This window comes from Oxyura jamaicensis, chromosome 14, assembly GCF_011077185.1.
Source record: "Oxyura jamaicensis isolate SHBP4307 breed ruddy duck chromosome 14, BPBGC_Ojam_1.0, whole genome shotgun sequence".
Classification (NCBI taxonomy): Eukaryota; Metazoa; Chordata; class Aves; order Anseriformes; family Anatidae; genus Oxyura; species Oxyura jamaicensis.
Window position 1 is genome coordinate 16328161 of NC_048906.1, and position 19519 is coordinate 16347679.

A 19519-nucleotide genomic window follows, 5' to 3' on the forward strand; every position below is an offset into this window, starting at 1 on the left:
AAAAAAAAAAAAAAAAAAAAAAAAAAAAAAAAAAAAAAAAAAAAAAACCTGCCTGTAAGGAAAGTACACCTTCTGCACCAAGCCTAATTGACAAAGCAGAATCTCAGCAAAAAAACTCCTATCCCCGGGGAGGGCAGTGAGCCACCCTGCTCAGAGGGTATTAGCAGTTCAATGGCTACCTAATGAACACTCTGACCCTATCATTGCCATTCCTGTTGGACCCCAAAAAATATTGGTAAATTTTCTTATTGACACCAGGACCCAAATGTCAGTACACGAGACCGCACGAACACCTGGTATTGCCTTGAGTTTTTCCAAGGGCATTTACAATTAATTGATGAGAAGCCATTGATTTACTCCTAAGGCCAATAAGGATGACTTTATTGGTCGTTCCAATTTCTTTAGGTCGTCTGTAGTAGCAGTTATTCTACTCATTAGGACCTCAGCATCTGGATTCAGTTCTTTGAATCCAACCAGAGCCATATCGGTTAATGCGTTATTGGTGAATCTGTGATTGTGATAGCTCAGTACCCTGAATCCAACCGGACCCGTAGCGGTTAATCGGCTACACCCCATAACACGACAGCATCACCTCCTCAGAGACTTTCTGACACCTCCTATCTAATGCAAAAAATGCCACAACCCAGCAGGAAAGAGGAAGGTACAGAGTTCATGGCCAGTGCAGGTTGCCAACAAGACAGCTTGCATTGCCTCACATGACTAGAAAAGCCATGAAGGTCAAGGCATCTGACTGCCTGAAGGCCAATGACTGGAAGGAACACAGCATAAAAAGGTTCTGATATAAAATTTCATCACACAGCATCATAACAGAGACAGGTTTGGACATTAAAGTTAATTGCACAGATCTGATCCCACATAGGAAGAAAATGAAAGTTGCAGCAAATGAATGATCTTATAACAAAAATAATGCACTTTTTTCCCCACTAACAAAGTATCTGAATTCTCAGTTTTTAAATGGCAAAACCAAAGAAGGGAAAGCTCTTTGCTGCAGTGTTAGTTTCTATGGTACCCAGATGATTGTCCATAATGTTATTTTAGGAATTCTCTGCCAGTTTTGTTACATTAAGATTTTGTGGAGCATTCTCAAGTGATGAGGAGCTGCAAGGTACAAAGGTTCCAGCTGTTCAGCACCTCATGATGTTCACTCCCCCCAGCAATCAGAGCTGAGAGAAGTGGACCTGTTAGAGATGTAGCTTACACAGCTTCCTCCAGCTAGGGAGCACGAAGAGGACCACTTGGTATTTTGTCCCATGAAAGCTGGAGCTGCTTCAGGGGCAATTCTTGGGCAGAGTGGAAGACAGATGAAGTTTTCACCTCTGTTAACAGCAGTGGGGGTCTGTCTTAAAGACATTCACTATCATCCGATGCTGGAAATACATTTATATATATAAAAACTAAAGCAATAACAGTCTGCTCATTCAATAATTCCTGGCTTATCCTGGATATTCTCAAAGATAATTATTCTAGGGGAAAAAAAAAAAAAAAAAAAAAGTAATGTATTGCATTTTTTCCTTCCCAACTACTTTATCCTGACTGCTCTCATAATGAAAATAAAATATCTTTCTCTGTTTAGGATTTAAAATAATCTATTGCCTGAAACTACCCATCAGAAATCCACATAATAATTTTGCTTGAAGAGTAAAGAGGACAAGATGGAGAGAGATAAGCCCCCTTTTTTGGGATACAATTATCTTTCATAGCTAAAAAAAAGCCAGCAGTGCAAGAAATCACATATTATAAATGATTAAATACTGTAACATGAAAATCAGCCCGTAACAAAAAACAACTTCAGAGAATGTTCCTGAACACTAGTTTCATCACTTTCTCACATGATCAGCATTCAGGATTTGTGTGTCCCTCTGCTTCGGGTGTTAACTGTTGCAAGTAAAGCTGATAATGCTTCTGTCTCAAGAGTGTTGACAAGAAGGTAGATCACACCATTGGCAGCCTCAGGAAGGAGCTACATCCCTGACTTCTGATGTTACCGTTTTATGACTTTCATTGATGGACTATAACAATATTATTTTATAATCATTAATACTGTGTCAAACTATTTGTGTCAAAGCCTGGGTTCTTTTCTCATAAAGATCACAGGGTGGAGAGCAATTCAAAGTTGTTTTTTGTTGTTGTTGTTTTATTTTTTTCTCCTTCTTACTACTGGGGAAAATTCCAGCTATCATAAACCATTAACACAGACAAAACTCTAACATCTTTAATTCAATTGAGAGGAAAAAATGAAAGTCACAATTCACTTCTATAAAATCTTTATCTGTGTTAGACACCAGCTTCTTATACCAGAGCTTTCCTGACCTTCTCTTTACCCAAATAATTCTCTTGCTCTCTAACAGAGATTTTTTTTACTTAATTTTAACATGCCATTTAGAAAGCTCAAATACAAGGCATCAAACAGTGATTTACATGAGTAGATTTACAGTAAGTATGTTTTAAGTAGACATCATTCAGCAGCTTCACATAACACAACCTCAGCAGTTATATTAATACATGTGACATTAACATCACTTCAAAATCACAGAAAAAAAATATATTTTGAAGGGATATTTAGAAGTCTACATCCCCCACAGAAAACATCTACCAGACCAGAATGGGGAAAATTCCATGAGTTATTGCTCACCAAATTCTGTCCTGGCTAACTGGGAAAGATGAGTCCTCTGGGACCAAAGGCTCACCAAATTCAGACATCTCTAACATTGACAAAACCAGAAATATATATATATATATAAATATTTATATATAAAGAAGTGTTTCTTCTATCAAAATTCATCAACAAAGCTAGAATTCAAGCTGGGATATTACAGATAATTTTGTAACAAACACAGTGGCTGTTATTCAGCTGTGTTTAGTTCACAGCAGTACTCAAGGTACACCCCTGGCTCCCCCAGAGGGAAAGGGTCTCCCTGTGTCCTTTCTTTTCGGTCCCAGCCTCATCTGGATGTCTTGGCTATTATACAGAATGCAAAAAGCCACTGAACTTCTGTATTAATTCTTCTACCTCACTGAATCCTGAGGACACATAATGTATTTGTTAACAACTTACTTCTTGCTTGGACTAATGTGACAAACTCATCTAACATCCAGCTCTGGATATCTAGAGTTTATGTTCATTTGAAAATGTGGATTTCTGACCAAATATACACATTTCAGCGGCTTTCAGTGTTTAAGTTAATAATAACTAGGTAACAAAACCTTAAGTAGATCTTATGTGTAGGCTTCATGTTCTAATACTTCACAAACAGGTTATTTATTTATTTTTTACAATTAAGAAGCAAAATGTTGTAATACTCTTTTCTAATAGAGCTGCCTAAAATAATAGTTGTAAAATGGCCTTTAGTGGATTGCTGAGGTTAGAAGCAAAATAAATTTGTCAACATGAAATAAAAACCCAAATAAGGACTAGAAAAAAATATTTCTGCATCTTTCTTAAATGCAGATCTACCTGAAGTGATACATCACTGGGCTGTTTGCGTGCAACTGTAGAGAACAAGCAGTAATGAGCTTGAGCCTGTCTCCACCAGCTGCATGGAGCCCTTAGCATCTTCACTGGATTTGATTTCCACTGCATATTCTGGCCCTCAGCCCATTGCATATCCAAACCCTCCACTCCCCCAGCAGCCCTATCACCCTTCTTTCATCTTCTCAGGGCTTCACTCAAAAGCAAGTGCAACCATCGGCCAGGGCTTTACAGTTACATGAATGAGATAGAACTTCTTGTTACACTCATGCTAGTGTCACGCATGATTCAACTCAGAGCCCAGTAATTAGACCATCTCCTTCTGCCTGCATTTCTCACTGTCAGGGGTACACACACATCTTATGTAATATTTGGGCTGTCTCCCTAGAGGGTGTCCCTTGAGGAAAACAGAGCATCCAGCATGCACACAGATAATGATAGCCTCTTCATGTTCAGTGCAACAATGCAAATTTATACAAGCAAAGGAATTGGTGCAATCACTTAAATCAGATCATCTCTGCTTTAAACACGGAAGGAAAAATAATAAATTAATTATCTGAACTATCTCAGCCTTTCACCCCTTCCAGCCATTATTCACTCCTTTGCAAGGTCACTTACTGCTGTAGTTTCTTAGCATGGATAAATATTATCTGAAGACTGAAAATAATTTTGAAAAAATAAAAATAAAAATAAAATTGAAAACACAACCTCACTTCCAAAACATTATTTCTTTTCTCCTGGTAAAACTACTACTAAATATAAGCAATGCTGTCTTTGAAAACCTACAGAGAGCTAGGAAATGAGACATGATTCCTTAAATATAGCTTCCTATTTCTGAAGTGTACCTTTACCTAATACGTCCATAATGGCTAGAAAAGAATAGGACTGTGTAGGCACCTGAGTGGTACTAGAAATGGGGAGGAGGAGGTGTTGCTTGCCTGGATTATTTCTAATAATGAAAAGGTTTTCATGAAGCCTTTAGCCTAATAGAAATTGTATAATGTGTATTAAATCTCTTTTTTTTTCAGATCATCATAATCCATCCAGTGATAATGATACTATTACCAGCTTTCATTGGAGAATTAATGACAAATTTTATATTTCTTGAAATGTTGACCGTTACTTCTTTCTGACACCACCTGAATTAGTTCCTACATTAATTTGAGGGCTCTCCCAGGTGCAGAGTTTAGTTCTGCTGGCCATGCCTCACTGTTAATGTTTACTGTCTCAGAATTCCATCTCATGGAACTTAAGACATCAATTCAAATACATGGGATTTTGATAAAACACAGTTTCACATAAAGGTACAGTTTTCTATGGGTAAGTGTCCTTTTTGGATTATTTTTCCAAGTTTCCTGTTTGGAATTATTTCAGTTTAATTTTACCTAAATTACACTTTGCTTTTATGCTATACCACCTCATGAGAAGTTGGTTCCCTTAATGCTTCACCAATGAGACTCGATATGTTTGCATAGAAGAGGAAGAGAGAAGTGGTGTTGCTGCTTACGGAGGATATTCTAATTAACCCATATAAAGCAGGATTCCATGCTCAGAAGTCAAAACTGAGGATAAGACATGAGGAGGGAGACACTGTCAGCTGCTTACTGATTGATGTAGAATATGGCCCATTTCTGGAAGGTTTTCACTTGAGACTGTATCTTTCGAGAAGAGACACTAATTCTGGTAAGAATTACCAGGTGGAATATGACAGAGTGTGTGGTGCAGGGTGTCTGAGGTGATTACGGGGGTGCCTTCTGACATTCACATCTCTGACTCATTGTGGTTCATCACCCTATCCCATTTCTGTAATAAATTCCCTGCACCTCGAAGGCAACTTGACTCATCACGTCCACAGTCACCTGTCAGCTCCTGCACACGTCTCTTTATTCAAAAGGGCTTGGCAGAGATGAGTATTTCCCTAAAGCACTGAAGGCTCCTAATTCTGCTCTCACTCCCTCTATCCTTCTCTCTTGATGTTAAACCCTGCTGCCTTCAGCACAGTGATATTTACCTGAATTGCTATCACATCCTTTTTTATTATTATTATTATTATTATTTTTGTTCTCCTTACTTGGCCCTTCACCAGAGGACAAACAGGAGAAAAGACAATATTGCCAATAATGCCTATACCTACGGCAAATCCAAAGAAAAATGGTAGGCTGTGTTTCAGTTTTTGTTTGTTAGTTTTTGCCTGAAAGTCATGGGCATGCAAAGTTTGATTGCAGTCTGACTTTCAGAAGTGACTTCTGCAGACTGTGCTAAAGCTTCTCCTCTCCTGCCCAATTCAAATATCTAAGGCTTTTGAAACATTGCCAATTATGAGACTGCTTACAAATGCCATATTAACACATATTGAAGCATATTCTAAAGAACACTTTCAATGGATTATATAAAAAAAAGAGCCATCATTTCCTCTTTAGATATACAGGCAAATTCACATGCTGTTTCCCACACACCAATGAAATCCAGTAATAAACAAAGACAAAAGATGTGTCTCATTACCATGGAAACAATGTGGTTAATGCTACTAGAATATCCCTAACTGCACCCAATGATTTCTGGAGTAAGAACAAAATGACTAGAAACCAAACAGCCTCACCAGGGTCTACTAAGAGATAGCAACGAGGACCAGATGAAAAAAATTAGCTAGGATTTCTCTTTTTATCAGTGAAGACCACAAAACTAGAGCTTGCTGCATCATTCTGAGATGTTTCACCACAAGCAATCTGCTTGGTCAGTCCACTGACTTCTGCTCAGACAAGTCTCCCCAGAGTCACATGTTTATTGCAGGACTGAACTTCTGACAAGTGCTTTAGTGTGACTTCTTGCACATTGCCCATCCCAGAGCCACAGTCAAGGCTGCACCCCGACTAGGGGACCCCAGACTCCAGGATACATAGAGGTAGCACATACTGCATGTGCTGTCTTGTGTATTCAGGAGGACTTCCCTCCCCCTCCCCCCACCTCCCCACCCCCCACGTTGATAGTTAACAAGTGAAATACCTCTAAGGAAACTTGGAAGTGAATTTGCTTTCTAGACCCAGAGAACACAGATCAATACACCTGGGCTGCAATATGACCTCCTACAGTCCCTTCCAGCCAGAGCTAACCTACAATTATCTAATAAATTATAAAATGCAAAAATCTGGGGTATGAAAAGGCTTCCTCCTTGATTCTAATTCACAGCATAGTGACTGTTTAGCCAATTACCCTTTTTGATAGTCAGTTTTTTTCTGGTAACTAATTTATGAACTGAAAAAATCAGGAAAATATTTCTCTCCCTCCACTACGAACTCCATTTCCTAAAATGCAGACACCAATTAACATTTGTTATCAGGTCTCTCCCACGGTCCTCTGTTTGTCTCCATTTCTGTTATTCCCCTCTATCTTCCATTCTGCTGAAGAGAAGAGGAAAGAAAATGTCAGCAACAGAAAAGCCTAGCATTTGTTTCTCAGTGCAACCTTTCTTCAAGGAGCAGTAAGATCTTAGGCTAACAACAATCATAGATTTCATCAAAGCTGGCTTTAGTTAGAAGCATCACGGCAATAACAGTGGATTTGCTGGGTTTGCACTGCACGACCTGGAATTTTCTAGAATTCGGTTACTTCATTACCAAACAATTTGTTTTGGCAGCTGGCTGTCCTTTGTTTCAAGGTACACCATTAATCTTAACTCAAGAGATCAAATCATTCTAGAATGTAGGTATTTCTATTGTTAAACTTGCTTTACAGCAATAAATTCCTCGTAGGGAATGATGGAAGTGATGAGAGACCCGTTTCTGTCAATTAGAAACAATATGGTCCCCATATTAATACATGTTCCCCTCCAGAGAAATTATTTTTGCAACTTTTATTTATGTTTTGTGCGACATAGACTTTCCCTTCTTCCACGCCTCACTCACCACATATAGGACACCAAGCTGCATCACATAAGCTATTTCAAGGACATAAGAAGCAATGCATCATCTTCCAGCTGCTGCAACCTTGTGCTACGTCATGTTGCAACTGTGGTGTGCTCACTGCGTTTCACACAGGTATCTTCCTTTTTCCTTTAACTCACTGCAACATCCCCCTTTCCCCTTCGTCCCTACAGAACACCAAGCAACCTTCCTGCTTCCAGCCTACTTTTTTCTTTCTGCCACTGTAGGAGGCCTTCAACGGCAGGTGCCAGCTTTGTTGTGCAGCAAGAGCTGCACTCTGACACATACAACCCTTTAAAGTTCAAGGCGTATCCAACAGCAAAATGCTGTGCACTTCAAGTCAGAATGATAAGTAAAAGGTCTCTTTCTAGGACAAAAAAGCCAGTTAAATACAGATGGGGGGGGGGGAGTGGGGTAGGGGGGAATTCATTTCTAATGAATGAGGTCCTCCTGAGCCAGGCTCAGGCAGGATGGCAGCGAGGCAGTGCTGGAGCACGGCCAGCTCACGGAGCTCTGGGGCAGAGCCAAGGTGCGCAGTGCCCTCCAGTACACACCACTCCTGGGGATGCCAGAGGAACAATGCTGACTCCAGGGCTGCTTGTTTTCTATAGCTTCGGCATGGTGGCAGTTCAGTCATATATATACCATAGTACAAGGCTTTCTAAGGCACTCTGTTCTGCTCTGACCTTCGTATGTATGAGCAACAGGAGCACATCAAGCACACGTTGAGAAATTCTATCCCAATAAAGAGGTAAATTTTGAACTATTCAGTAAAGCATCTTGGGACAAGACTCTGTTAAGTCTACATGGTAAATTATCTAGCAAGGACAAAATTTCTAAAAGTTACTTTATTTTTATGTATTTCTTCCATTACTTTATGTGCTCTCTTTTATTTATAGGTTCTTCTTGATGAAAGATGAATAACAAATATATTTTCCCATTTTATGTCATAAAAAATTTAGTAATATGGGTGAATATATCAATAATATAGGTGTATAATAGAAGCCATCTGATTTATTTATTAACATTTACCAATGCTTTCAGAGTCCATTTTCAGAATGTGATTAAAGGTGGATTGTTTTCCTCATCATCTGCGATAAGATTGACTCCATAATCAAGTTAAATCTTGTTCCTACTTGTATCACAGTCTGATTTATTTATGATGTATCAATTTACAAAAGCAGGAGAGCACTACACATAAAGTGAAATAAAAATGCCCAGAAAACAAAAAAGATTGTGCTGAAAATGACAACATAAGTACTGGGCAGAAAATCAGAGGATAAACAGCATGGGGAAAAGCAGAATAAAATACAGGAAAATAGTAAAATAAATAAATAAATAAATAAATAAATAACAGCAGACTAAAATAGTGAAACAGTGTACTGCAAAGTTTGCATCAGTCACCTTGAAAAGCAAGCTTTTATTTGAGCAGGCTCCACAGAACTATACCTTGAGCTGAGAAGACCTTTAAAAAAATCCAAATTCAGTTGGATTCCTGACATCCTAATTAAGAATTGTCATGACCTCAGTCATCGCTTGGGGTACAAGATGGTATACAATTATTCCATTTTCTTCATTTTACAAGTAAGATCTAAGTCACAGATGAATAAATATGCTTGCTTGTTTTTTTTTCCAACCATTCAATTTAATTTCAGAAACTAAGTGGAAGCAGCTGATGTTAATTTCACTTAAATTCACGTATGCAGTTGAAATAGAATGCTGAAATAGTATTAGATCCATTCACTAGATGCACATGGGTGTGGACACTTTGGAAGCTGGAACTGAAATTTAACTACCTGTGTACAGTCTTACTGTGATCTTGATCAAAAGCCATTTGAATTCAGTAGGAATTAGAGACTGGGTGTCTCCATGTGGTTCGATTCTTTATAGGTTTAAATTCAAATAACTTCTCTAATTATAGAGTCATTTTGTGGATAAATTTCTTGAAACTGTGCTTATTACGGAGACCAGTTTAAGGTCTTCTTAAAAAGCAATAAATAAATATTTGATAGCATTGTGTGGTATTACATACTGATTAGCTTAATGCCTTAGTTCCCTCTTGCTTATCAACAGTCTGTCTCCTACTTAAGCATTTTCTTGCTCTGCACAATCACCTAAATTATTTCATCTTAGATGTTTCTGGACAGCAACAAACCATAAAAGTGCATTCTGGGAATCCTGAGATACAGTAATTTATCTGCCTCTGCTACACTGACCCCTCTCACCAATTTCTTTGCCACTGTTTGTGCAAATGGAGTGCAAGATCAAGGTACCATCTCACCTACAATGTTGCTAATTCAACAAAGTCGCATCTGTGTTTTTTTTTTTTTTTTTTTTTTTTTTAGTGCCCTCATCAATAGAAATATCTAACTGTGAATCAATCAGCCAGCCCAGCTTAGTACAACTCAACCCCCTCTTGCAGTCATTGTCTCAGTAGGACTCTTTATTAGAGTAGTTATCATGTAGCCAAATACAGATTTGAGCTGCCATTCACCCTGCAGCCATAGGGGAAGTTTCCAAGTTGTAGACATTGCTCTCATTATGGATTTTTTTTCCTTTTAAAAGAAGAGTGTGGGTCTTCCTCATTTCTGAATTTATGCTGTCACAGGCATTGCCAATCCTCCGACCCACTTTGCTTCCCACTGAAGATTTCCATGTCAGTCATGCATTCAGATCTGTATCTATCTATCCATCTTCATGGCACTCATTCACTGCTTGGGGGAAAAGTGATTTTTATTTTTCCTTTGACTGATGTTGCAAATGTTCAGGATGAGAACACATGATTAGAAGCAATTAGAAAATGGACAATGATGCTTTCTTGAGTTCCCTGAATACAAAGGAATGACAACATTTATCCACAATAAAAAAGAGCTACATCTGCACCATCCTCCACTAAAACCTATTCAAGGATGATCTAACACCTCAAAAAATGTTTAGGGTGTTACAACCTGCAAGGGAAGGGTGGTCACCTTTTCAAAATGTTTCATATTCCTTGCATGAATAATCATTTAGAATCTGAGGACAGATCATGAATATGAACCTCAGCACCAGCAATTCTAAATGTGAATAACTTAATTTGAAACAAACAATTTCTCAAATTTGAAAAACTATTTTTAATTAAAAAAATAAGAACAGATTTTACTAGGATCAGAATTTCCCCCTACGAATCCACAAATTAAAATACTTTAACCTGGAAATATTTCCTCTGCTATCTTCAGAAGACACACAAAGCCGAACATAGCATACCTCTGTTACTATTCTGTGTCACATCCTGTTTTAATGGACTCAGAAGATGCTATAGCCCTGTTACTTTGCTATCAATCAGTACTTTGCTGGCTGCAGCCAGGAGCTCTGTTCCTTTGAGTTCACCAGCTAAGCCTTTTCAGGCCTTTTCAGGAATACATACTCAAACAAGAGCAATACATCAATGTGATTTTTTCACTGTTTCTTTACGTGGATACTGTGAACTATTTTGCAAAGCTGAGACTGGTGTTAAAAAAAAAAGAAAGCAAATTAACTGATACAAGTTAACTAATTGCTCCATTCAGTTACTCCAAAAAATCTTCAACAATTGCAGATACGCCCATCTTGACCAAAGCAACACATGACCTCTCACATGAGCCCGAAACAAGATGGGAAAGATGAATTAAAAATCTAAGTATTCATTTGTCTTTTATATGAAGATCTCTCAGTAATTTAAACTGGAGGATGGACAGTACTACACAGAGGGGGAGCACCTCACTGAGAAAGCCAAAGGTCCTGCAGTATTTCACGACAGAGCTGAGACTGCAGTTCTGCTTGCAGCAGTCTACTTCCAGATCCAGGACTATCCACCTGAATTTGGTAGGAACAAAACTCAAAAACTAATTTGCCAAACACACAGGAAAACATTAGAAGTTCAATATAATTCAGAGTTTTCCCTTTGAAGCTACAGTGTGTGTGTAAAATCATTATTAGCATTTTAAAGCTCAGGCTGGCATTACTTATTTTATATATATACAGTACAAGAAAAGTCAGGGGCCCTGGCTTGCAAAAGCAGGAATTTCTCACTGCAAAATACCTTATTTCTTTTTTTTTTTTAAAAAAAAAAATGCTACAATATTAAACAAAAGATAAATGGTATTAGTAGCTCATCATTCTGGAGATGATCATTTTAATGATTGTAATGATTTTAATAATTGTAAGAAGTATGCAAGCATAAAATAAACAATAAAAAGTATGAATATCCTGACCAGAAAATAATAATAAAAGACACTATCTCCACTATATATCATTTTTAGACTTACATCCACAAGATCCAAAACATAGAAATGAAAGCATTGCTATCAAGTTCCCTCTGCTTCTTGTGTGCTGGCTGCTGCCGTATGGACATATTCTGCCAACCCCATTCTGGACTCCCCACATTTCCTGTGAAGGGTCAGTGGTGGCTTGCTAGAAGGAGAACTACACATCTAATATCTAATATCAAGAAGAGATTCAACACACCTAGAGACTAGATGGACTCTTTAATGCCCTCTGAATGGTTCTTCCCTCACCAAAACACTGACCCCTGAGCTGGGAACGATCAAATGCAGAGGTCAGCAGGAAAAGCCAAACTGAATGATTATGGTGGAGCTATAATGCTTGGAAAATGGTTAAAACGAGGCATCATAGAACGAGTGCCTGCCACCCAGATGCTTAAGCTTTGGAAACATCATTAAACAAAACTTCAGTGTTCAAATGCAACTTCAGGTTCTTCTGGAGAGCAGCAGGGAAGGCAAAAACAGACTTATACCATCTCTGCAGGAACACCTACAGTTCAGGAGACTTCTGAACATTTCTGCAGGGGAGAATGACTCAAGGAAATTTATTGCTCAGATAGTCTATTGTCTTTCTAACAGGCTGTAACTGTACACAGTAATATCAACCAACAGCTGTGATTATATTGCTTAATGCATGTGTCCATAACCAAGCAGAGCCCAGCACTTAGTATTCATTTTCAGTGAATTAATATCTTACATTAAAATAAGATATCTGTATTTTTTACATTTGATAATGTCCCTCAGTCTGTGAATGAAAACTCAGACTGAGTCACGATAAACTGACTCCACAATCAGTAAGACTGTAAAGTAGGTATGTTTATTCAGCGCTGGGCAGCACGGGGGGTAGTCCCACCAAAGTCATGTGCACAATTCACTTGCTTGCATTCTCTTTTATCCCCTAAAATATTACATATGCATTAAGTTTCGCAACACATCTACACATATTAATTTCCTAGCTCCGCCTAGCCCCACTTCATATGCTAATTATCAGTCCTTCTGCGCTTGCATAGTACTCTCTGGTGGTCATCCAGGTGGTCATCGGGATGAAGTAAGATGTCTTCATCAGAGCTGAACTTTTAACCTCATCTCCCTGCGCATGCTCTCTGAGCCCCTGGTCACAATCTGGGCCATAAGGTTGGTTTGGTCCAGTTCTTGGGGTCCCAGGGGCTCATCTGGAGGCCTAAGCGCAGCACAGACCCAGTACATCACAAATGTAGCACATATTAAGCAATGACTGTTGCCTACGTATTTATTCTTAATCAGTCGAATGACGTATTTATTCTTAATAGTCGTATTTATTCTTAAATAGTCGTATTTATTCTTATTCGTATTTTATTCTAGTCGTATTTATTCTTAATCAGTCTAATTTCTAACCCCATGTTTCAAGACTATTTGAATTGTCCATCACATATTTTTCTTCTCCTATTGTGAAAAGTTGTTGCAACACCAGAAATACTGGGCCTCAAGGCTGTCTCCAGAAATGCATGATGCTTTGTGCTTAAGGTGGCAGTAACTGCTTTGGCACCAGGCATTTCCAGTAGGCCAGGAACCTGTGAGTATTAAGACCCCTTAGGATTCTGCCCATTGGCTCAGGAAAAGCTCATCAGTTTCATCTGCATTACATAAACATGCTCAGCCCTATTAAGGGATTATTATTTCCATTTCTCTTGTCCCTTTCTGTGTCTCTTTGCTTCAAAATAAGTCAACAGGCTAAAGATACTTAAAAAATAAATCTGCCCAAGGGAGTGGACAGATTTTCACATTCTCCCTTAAGTTTTCTGGATTTCTCTACCCTACAATGGCATTTTATGGAGGAATCAATAAACTTGTACCCAGTCCAAGTAGCATCTCCTTAATTGAAGGCTCAAGTTTTTTATCACCATCACCCTAATCAATGTAATTGTGAATTTATAGTCACTATTACATCACTTCTTAGAAATACTGTATACAATGGGGTTCCCACTTCATCCACTGAAACCTCAGATTGCCAAAAGCAGAGTTAAATAAATCTAGTAAAGCCAAAAAATGTCAGTTTAGGAGGCCAAAGATGGATCTTTTATCTCCCCGACTGCCTTGGCATTTACCTGCTGGACAGCAGAACAGATAGTCTAGTCAGAACGGATAGTCTAGTCATTAAAATTGACACCACAAACAATATTTCTGGGAAATTGTGAAGTACCACTCCTTCAACCAAAATGAAAGCCAGACATGCACCAGCTAAAAACAATCATGTGGCAGAATTAGACTGTAGCCTGAAACTCCTGAAAGCTTAACCCAGCATCTCAAACCATGCTACCTCCCTGAACGACCGAGAACTAATGTCATATCCACAACTGCCTCAGCCCCCGATGGAACGTCTCCTGCAGCTGAGATGAATAAAGAGAATATATATTTTTTTATGTGCTGTAATATATTTAATTTTTATCAGCTTCCTTTTAGTAAACAGATGAACAAAACTTTTCAGGATTTTAATGCAAGCAAATATTAAAAAAAAAAAAAAAAAAAAAAAAGTGAAGCCAGAGAGAAGGGGACTGCACTGAGATCAAAGGAGAAGAAAATACAGCAAATACAAGATGTTTAATCTTCCTCCACTCTCCAAGGCTTTTCATCCCCAAGGAGCTGTTAAAATAGTCCGTGGTTCTGTCATCTGGGATACATAACCTCTTCCTCACTGCCTTCAAGCAGTGGGAGATGCGAGTTGTTGCCTGTGTGCTAACCTGGAGGAGCTTTGTGCCTTCAGATACTCTCCCCAGGTGTGGCTGGCATCCAGAGCTGCACACCTACACACAGCGTAGCACCAACACAATGTCATCTAAGGTGCACAGAATGAGGCAGGAAAACAGTAAAAAGGGCAACAAACATGCAAATGAACTGATTACAGCTGAGATTCCTTTTTACACTATTCTGTCTACTATAATAAACTTCACGCACAAATCTATAAAGTAAAATTTCAAGTGGTATTTTCCTTCTTAAAGAACGTTACTTACAGAAATGAAAGCAAGAAATGATTTTCTGCTGAAACCAAAGCTCTGGCCTTAGAATTTGGTACAGCTCCCAGTCCTGCCACAACTTTCCTATGCATGACATAAGCAATTTACCTGATGGCACCTTGTCTCATTTACCCACTTGTAAGTGGAGGATGGTATTTCACTCACATCCATGGCTCGTTACATAGAAAACTCTTTGAGAAGCACAGTTCTTAGTATGGGCTTGTATAAACCAGATACTATTGGATTACAGAAAAATAATTCAAATTACATTTAACTTCAGAAGGATATACTGTTAGATGAGAAATAATAGGAAACTGGGAGGCCTGTCACCCAGCAAATGCAATTACTTTTCAGAGAAAGTCATCCATTAATAAATGATACACAGCTGAACAGAAACATTTCTTGGAATATGATTTCCCCAATCCTGTTATGGTCTGACAATAGACACAGAAAGCTCTAGAGCTTACTGCCCTTAACAGCCCCTAGTTTATTACAGTAATGAAAAGCTGTTTCCCATTTATTTGAGAGCTATTTTTACAAACTGATAACACAGGCAAATTATTTTACTACCTTAAATGCCAGCCGCTATCACTTGACTTCACATATTTTGTAGCACATCCAGTAACAGTCATTTCCGTCTACCTCCCATTGCAGAACGAGGTGGGTACCTCTTCATCCCAGAAACAAACCTCATTTAGATACTCATCTTTGGCATAACAAAACAGCTGAAATTGTGTTCGCACTACAGTGCCTTCCAACAGTGCAAAGGATTTGACTCACCTATTTTACATTTAGATATAATGAGCAACGGCAACATGATTTTTTAGAAGAGATCAACGTTGAGAGTGAAGACAAACTATCCATCCATCAGCATACATCACACAAATTGTGCATGTTCTACATTTGGCATGCAATAATATGCAAACAAATATTAACACTCATTTGCTGTTTTTACTATTCCAGTTGAGACAATTTCTGTTCCAATTAGCCCATTGTTCAAAACTCAAGTGCAAGTACTCCAATGCAAAATATACTGCAAAAATACTGTTTTGTGTAAATGTTATACGAGACCATGAGTATCCAGGTAAAATCTCACACAAGAGTGAGCAGGACTGTCAATGCCCTGTGAAATACAACAGGAAAGTCTCTCAAATCTTCACCTCAATGGATATATCAATCCTTTGCAAAGGCAGCTTACTTTATGGAAGGCAGCATATGAAGACTTTGAAAAGACTGGCCTGTTACTGAGACAGTGAAGCTCCTTGCACGCCCCAAGAATGACAGTCAGAAACTTTAATCTTGCTTTAACAAGCAACTATTCCTACACAGGCATATACGATGAGATCTACAAGTTTCTGCCTACCTTTGGCTTACTGCAAGGAGAGTGTTTGCACCACATCTGTCTGCCCAGGGTAATATTGCAGTCTCCAGTCACTAACTGCATCCTCCCTCTTCTCCTCATTTATAGGCAAGAAATGAAACTTGCAAGCTGTCACATCCTTTTCATTATCAAGGAAAATTGTAGGGACTAAGATACAGAAATAATGTCATAATACCAGAACAGATCAGTCTAAAAAAGACTTTTTCCCCTCATTACACAAATTATGACATTCAGAATAGCTCCTAATTTTATGCACGTTAGGTTACATGCCTTGAAATAGGACACCATTTTAATTGTCCAAACTTCTGTGTACTATGTGTATGTTTAAGCTGGTCATTACTCCACAACTGGGCATTGAGGGATTATAAGAATCTGTCCAGTTACAGCTTAATTTCATTGTTTCTTTTCCTAGGGTCCATCTATTTTGCTGCATATCATCATATCCAAATGAAGTCTAATACTTCTGCATACAGTTTCCATACATCTTCGAGACCCACTAAAGGATTCTGTCTCACTTGCGACTGGCAGTGGCCCCCAGCTAGCCAGGAGGCTCACTAGAGGGCGTATCAGGACAGTAGCAAATCCCTAGATTTTCAGAAACCCTAAGACATATCCCCCATTCAAGACTATTTTCAAAAATTTACCACTCTGCTACGTGCTTAAATTCACCAATTTTAATGCCAGGAAAGATTAACATCATAGAATCACAGAATCACAGAATAGTCTAGGTTGGAAGAGACCTCCAAGATCATCTAGTCCAACCTCTGACCTAACACTAACAAGTCCTCCACTAAACCATATCCCTAAGCTCTACATCTAAACATCTTTTAAAGACCTCCAGGGATGGTGACTCAACCACTTCCCTGGGCAGCCTATTCCAGTGACTAACAACCTGTTCAGTAAATAAGTTCTTCCTAATATCCAACCTAAACCTCCCCAGCGCAACTTCAGCCCATTCCCCCTCGTCCTGTCACCAGGCACGTGGGAGAATAGACCAACCGCCACCTTGCTACAGCCTCCTTTCAGGTACCTGTAGAGTGCAATAAGGTCACCCCTGAGCCTCCTCTTCTCCAGGCTAAACAGTCCCAGCTCCCTCAGCCGCTCCTCCTAAGACTTGTACTCCAGACCTTTCACCAGCCTCGTTGCCCTTCTCTGGATTCGCTCGAGCACCTCCATGTCCTTCTTGTAGCAAGGGGCTCAAAACTGAACACAGTACTCGAGGTGCGGCCTCACCAGAGCCGAGTACAGGGGGACAATCACTTCCCTGGACCTGCTGGCCATGCTGTTTCTTATACAGGCCAGGATGCTGCTGGCCTTCTTGGCCACCTGAGCACACTGCTGGCTCACATTCAGCCAACTATCAACCAATACTCCCAGGTCCTTCTCTGCCAGGCAGCTTTCCAACCACACATCTCCCACCTGTAGCGTTGTTTGGGGTTGTTGTGCCCCAGGTGCAGGACCCGGCACTGGCCTTGTTGAACCTCATAGAGCTGAACCTTGTTGAACCTCATAGAACCTCAGCCCGTAGGTCCAGATCCTCCTGCACAGCCTTCCTACCCTTGAGCAGATCGACACACGCACCTAACTTGGTGTCGTCTGCAAACTTGCTGAGGGTGCACTCAATCCCCTCATCCAGATCATTGATAAAGACGTTAAAGAGAACTGACCCCAGTACTGAGCCCTGGGGGACTCCGCTAGTGACCGGCCTCCAACTGGATTTGACTCCATTCACCACGACTCACTGGGCCCGGCCATCCAGACAGCTCTTAACCCAACAAAGCGTACGCCAGTCCAAGCCAAGAGCAGCCATTTTCCTAAGGAGAATGCTGTGGGGAACGGTGTCAAAAGCCTTACTGAAGTCAAGGTAGATCATGTCCACAGCCTTTCCCTCATCCACTAAGGATGTCACCTTGTCATAGAAGGAGATCAGGTTCGTCAAGCAGGACCTGCCCGTCATAAACCCATGCTGACTGGGCCTGACCGCCTGCTTGCCCTGCAAGTGCCGCATGATGACACCCAAGATAATCTGCTCCATGAGCTTCCCTGGCACTGATGTTAAACTAACAGGCCTATAGTATCATGATCTGCTCTGACCTCGTACAAGGAACACTATGTAAAGCTTTAACCAGCAATCTCTTCATCAGACTTACAAGTTTTATTTCTGTCACTTTATAGTCCTAATTTACATTCAGCAAGTGATAAAGAATCCACTCCTATCCTTAAATGAATCATTTTAATGGTGATTTTTCCTCCCTAATAAATTTTAACAGATTTTCTAGAAAGCTTAGCCTTCATTGGAAACCATTGAACCTTCACTCTGTGTTTGATTACATATGAAATGCAATCCTGAGTAGGCAAGCAATATTAAAAATGAAGACAAACTAAGAACAAAGATCTGTAATTTATCTTTGAATTTTAGAGTCCTACTTAGAATTTCATTTAATTCCAGATAGAAATTTACCAAGTAAAAAGAAACATTCCTTCATACCTTCTGATTTTTGATGTGTTGGTCAATAAATACTGCTACAAAAATCTTTGTGCTATATTCAGAGAAATACATCTCAGTTGCCAACAGATAGGAAAATAAAGCTTAGAAACTCAGAGTTATGGAAAGAACAAAAGTATTACCAAGGCCAAAAAAAAAGGGGAGGGGGAGGGGGGCGAGGGAGGATGACGACTAAATAACTCCTCAGAGCATTGTTAAACATAGTTTGCCTTGTGCCTGCTACTTGCTATCTCAAGAATGTCCTCAGAAGCTCTCTGCTTTAAGGGGAAAGGATGTGCTGAACATGCCCTGCTCTTATAAATAAGCACTTAATACTGAGCTTTCTAGACTTCTCATAAGCTGCCCCCATTGCTGGGTGGACATTTGGTCTCGGTCCATCCTGTATGATTAGACACATTCATCCAGGGGCGCAGCACCAAGATTCAACCTAATGCACTGCCTTCAGTGAACCTTGGCTAATATATTATTTTTATGAGCTTACGAGGCAATGATGTTTCTAACATTCTTTCTAAGATGTTAACACAATTCAGACTATCTGTATTAATAATTATTATTATCAATGCATCTCAATACTATCATACAAAGGTTCCCATCTTAAAAGATAAACTTAATAAAGGGAAACCTAATAGTACTCAGGATCTTTAGTCAGATGCAGTTTGTTAGGCAAAACCATCTGCAACAATATGTACCAATGAGTTATACTGCTTGTTAAAAATATTTTTGAAAATATTTCCAGAGAGATACGGAAAAACAAAGGCCAGATAGCATTAGCGAATCCCCTTTCATTTCAAAACATTTACTCATTATAAACAAAAAGCTCATCATGCATCTTAATATACCAAGACAACAGTTCAGCTGATGTCAAGACCACTCCCTAACCAACTATACTATGTTAACTCCTTTGCTTCTCTGTGTTCCCTTCCCTACCAAT

General features: G+C 39.3%; 1 long non-coding RNA gene across 1 annotated transcript; it reads right to left on the reverse strand.

Annotated features, from left to right (window-relative positions):
- Nucleotides 1-295: 295 nt before the first annotated feature.
- On the reverse strand, nucleotides 296-16862 carry LOC118174506. The gene is made up of 3 exons (XR_004754668.1): nucleotides 16852-16862; nucleotides 15984-15992; nucleotides 296-410 (listed from the first exon to the last, which is right to left on the reverse strand). It is a non-coding gene; the product is annotated as an uncharacterized LOC118174506 (long non-coding RNA).
- Nucleotides 16863-19519: the final 2657 nt, after the last annotated feature.